This window comes from Octodon degus, unplaced genomic scaffold (assembly GCF_000260255.1).
Source record: "Octodon degus isolate 3935 unplaced genomic scaffold, OctDeg1.0 scaffold00149, whole genome shotgun sequence".
NCBI classification, from domain to species: domain Eukaryota; kingdom Metazoa; phylum Chordata; class Mammalia; order Rodentia; family Octodontidae; genus Octodon; species Octodon degus.
In genome coordinates, this window is record NW_004524725.1 from 720821 (window position 1) to 725603 (window position 4783).

Genomic DNA, 4783 nt, shown 5'->3' on the forward strand with positions numbered 1-4783 from the left:
GACAAAACTATGGTCAACCAATGGGATTACATATGGGACAGGGTCTTTTCCTGTTGGGAGTTGGAATGCGGGACAGGGTCTCTTTCTGTTGGGGGTTGGGCTAGTGACTCTCTTGGGTCTTTCCAGGTGATTGATACCTGTTAGAATATCAATCCCAGGTGCTACTCGTTTAGCATTTGTTTGGCCTTTAGGTCTTTAGGTCTGGTTCATAGCAGGAGCATCCGCCCCTCCCACAGTTGTAAGACATCTCATCTTCTGTGTTGTCTCCTTGGAGGGCCTGGCCCTGTCTGACTGCCTATAATATTTTTTATCTAACTCGGTGCCTGCAATATTACCAGTTAAAACAGATTGCTGTTTTTCCTTTTGGCACAAAGCTAGATTTCTGGCTTCCCTGTGACAACGATTTTCATGTGAAATGAGGGTCATTTTGGAAAGAAAAAGGTTATAGTGTACAGGGTAGTTGTGGTAAGAAACTAGTTCAGATCTGTGCTGCATGGTTGTGTTCTTAGTTTTCAAAGGTCTCTGTAACCATTTCCCTGAAGAGCATTGTGTCATTAAATATTTGTTTCCCAGAAAAAATAAAATTAAAAAAGTACAAACCTGCTTTCCTTTGTATTGTCAGGTCTTTTAAAATTCATTTTTCTTTGTTGAAAATGCTCAATAAATTACAGTTTTAAGCTATTGCTTTGAGTTTTTGTTTTTTGAGGTTTTTCCCCCATTATATGCACTGTGTGAATAAACTTGCTAGTTTTTCTCTGGCCAGTCTGTCTCTTATTACAAGCTTCCCACTATGAAATTATGAGGATTGTTCCTCCCCAACAGTTGACACTGGAATTTAAGCTTTCTTTTACTGTGTGTGGCCTCAGTCCCCAAAGACTTCCCATTCTCCAAAATGCTGCTCATGGTCCATTTATGGGCATCCATGTCCCAGATAGTAGGGAAGAGGAAGTAAGGCAGAAGGATGTGCCCTTTCCTTGTAAGTCATCTGTGACAGTCAGGATACAGTTTCTTCTGTCTCGATCCTAATGTCCAACTCTGGTGTCATGACTCTACCAAGCTGCCAAGGACTCTGGGAAATGCAGTCCTACTCTGGGCATGTATCCAAGTAAAACCTGGATATTCTATTTCTGTAGAAGGGAACAGGGTCAGCCTGATAACTCAGTGGACTAAAGCACCTGCTTAGGCACAGTGCAGGGCCCAGGGTTCAATTCCCAGCACCACATACCGTGCCAGCCCCAGCCCTGGGGTGCACTGAACTGGGAATGAGACTGGACATGGTGGCACACTCCTGTAATCCCAGCGCTTGGAAGATTGAAAACAGGAGGATCACTACGAGTCTGATCTGTGTAGTGAGACCCTTTAGACCCTGTACTAAATACTTTTTTAAAAATGTAGAACAGAACAGACACTGGAGGACAACTAACAGTCTCTACCACATCAGTCTTAAGAGTTTCTTGCGCCCTGATATGATCCAGGAAAAGCACAACAATTCCAGTTTCCCCCCAGAGAAGCCCAAATGTGTCTTGAAGGCTTCTGGCTCTCCCAAGGCATGGTAACTGGAATGAGAGAGGCAGGTAACTGCACACCATATGGCTGTCTCAGGAGACGGCAGAGCGAACAGATGATGAGGTAGGTGCAGGTGCCCCCACTGTCACAACATGTGTAAGCCCCTGCTATCTTCATAGCTGGAACCCAGGAAGAGACCAACTGACAGAGAACGTGTTTCTATTCCCTTAATGAAATGAGAATTGTGCAGTCATTAGGACTGTTCCCAAATATCCTGGCCATCCTCCTGGGTGTATGGTAGGATTTGCATTTTTCTGCCCATTTGAAGTTATATGTGTCCGCATGATATATTTTGGCCAATGATACATGAGTGGAAGTGAGGTATGTCCTGTCCAAGAATGAATATGAGGACCTTGTAGTCCTTAACGTACTTGTCAACTTGGCGAGGCCATGATACCCAACTTGGGACAAACACCAGTCTATATATTGCTATGAAGATTCTCTCGCTGTGGTTAACATTTGGTTCACTGATATTTATTTATTTATTTATTTATTTATTTATTTTTACAGAAGGATCTCACTATGTAGTGAGTAAACATCAGATCAGTTGCCGATCTTAAGAGAAAAATATTGAGTCCTTTAAGGAAGAAATTCTCTGTCGCCAGATGGCCTTCAAATTCACGCTATCAGATTAGTTCCCTGGGTCTTTAGTTTGCCAACCTACCCTGCAAATTTCAGACTTACCAGTCCTCACAATTACGAGATCTAATAAAATCTTGGACTCTGGCTCTTTCTCTGTATCTCTTTTTTCTAAACACACACACACACACACACACACACACACACACACACACACACACGCTGATTCTGGTTCTCTAGAAAACCCTAATGCACAGGCTGTGTGTGAGTCCAGGGATATAATTCAGTGGCACAATGCCTACCTAGCAAGTGTGAGGTTGTGAGTTTGATTCCTGGTACCAAAAAAAAAAAACCCAAAACCAAACCAGAAGCTGTGTGCAGTGTGACACATTTTATTTTCCTCCTGCTACAGTGACTTTAGAGGCAAGTGAAGAGATGAGTCCTCCAGTATGGGGGTGCAAGTGGCACAAGCACCTTCCTGGCACAAGCACGAGGCCGTGAGTACAAAAAAATTAAAATTACAAAGGTGCTTGAGGGACCAGGGAGATGGCTCAGTAGAATAAGTGTTTCCCTGGCAAGTGCAAGGGCCTGAGTTCAATCCTCGGCTCCACCAAAAAAAAAAAGGTGCTTGAGCAAGGAATAACTTTTGCTGGGAAGCCACTGGACTCAGGCGGTTTGTTTCTGCACTGTAACTCGGTGTGCCCACCTGGGCACCAAGAATCAACAGAGAAGTTAAGAGTGAAACAGAAACAAAGTTCAATGATAGTATTCTAGAGTTTGCTGAGTAAGACTCATTTCTGCTACAAGTACAGTAGTCACTGTTTCTTATTTCTGCAGGCTAGAAGTATTCTAGAGTGTGAAGCCTTTTAAGACAGAAGTAGATCTTAAGGTACACCCTCCTTGGTAGTTTCCTGAAATCAATGTTCTATTCCCCCCCAGTTTACCTAAATTCTAAAATTGCTCTTTCTCCCAATTCAATAAAAATGTTTCATTTTCTTCTTAGTATGAGAGATCAAAACTATGCAATAAGGAGTAATGAACAAAGTCCCTCTGACCTCTTACTGGAGCTTCATTTTCCCAAGGGGATCTGCATTGGAGAAGAAATTGAAAAATAAAATGAAAAATGCCACGCAAATGAAGCTATACTTGGTGCAATTCCAGGAAGCGTAACTAAGAGCGGAGTTTGCCTGCAGTATGGAAATTTTTACCAGTGCTGTGCAGACATAATCATCATTTGATATTGTGTTCGGCTTTTCTGGGTGCTTCTAAGTGGCAAAGGATGATCAGATCCCTCTGCAGTGCCCCCAAATATCCTTGCAGGTGGGACCTGGTGATGCCGAGTCCAGTTCCTATGCTTTCACAGCCATTCTGTGTGTCCGTAGGCCCAGCAAACACTTGTTTTCTTTTAATTTTATTTATTTATGTGTGTGTGTGCGCGTGTGTGTGTGGCCAGTTCAGCCCACCAGGGGGCGGGGCTGGCTGGCATGTGGTGCTGAGGGATTGAACCATGGTCCCTGTGCTTTGCCAAGCCTGTTCCAAGCAGGTGCCCTAGACCACTGAGCCATCTCACCAGCCCCAATAAGGATTTTTTTTTCTTTTTTTTGTGGAACCGGGGATTGAACTCAGCCCCTTGCGCTTGCCAGGGAAGCGCTTATACCACTGAGCCATCTCCCGGGCCCAAACTCTTGTTTTCTACAGGGTGCCTTCCTCAATTGTGTGAACTTTGTTTCCCATCAAGGTCCTTGAACACCCCCCCCCAAGCAAAAGTGTCACCCCTGGGTGTCACATTTCTCCACTTTGTCTTGTCTACCCATAAGAAACCAACTAGGAAACTCATTAAAAATGCAGACTCCACAGTTCAAATGCTGATTCATTAGCCTGGTGCAGTGCCCAGAAAGCTGCATTTGGACCAGCAGTCCTGAATTCAGGTGGCAGGCAGACTGCACTCCTGAGAACCAGCGCCCCAGGGACAGCTCACCCCCCCCTCACCCGAATCTCCAGCTCTGTCCTAGTCAGGGCTAACTGCTTTTGGTATTGGCACAGCAGGGCCATCTGCTCACAACTTTAAAGCAAAACCAAACAAAAGCAACAAACGAAAGATGGAATGTTGCTTCCAGGAATTTCCGTGCCATTTGTCTCTCTTCTTTCTGTTTGCATAGGGATAGGTCTTTTTTGTGATGTAGTCTTTGATGAAAAAATTGAAGCCACATGGTGGTTTCTTCTCCTACTCAGTTTTTGCAGTGCTTGTAGAGGACTGAAAACCTGGCCCACACGTAAACACAGAAGGAAGCTGCCCCAGCCAGCTCAAATGAAAGCTAGGACAATCAAGCGCTACCTGGAATTTGTTGATGTAGTATCTTTATAAGCGTGGTTTAGAACCAACAGCCAGCTGGGCATGGAGGCTCATGCCTGTGATCCCCGCACTCAGGAGGCTGAGGTAGGAGGATTGTGATGAGTTTGAGGCCAGCCTGGGCTGCACAGCAGGTTCGAAGCCAGCATAAACTACATAGCAAGACCCTCCTGTCTCAAAAAGCCAAAAGAGAAAAGAACCGATGACCACATGCTGCGTTAGAGGCACAAAGACATAATCTACTTGGCCAACAGAAAGGGTTAATTCCTGTGGCCTCTGGGAAGAGGC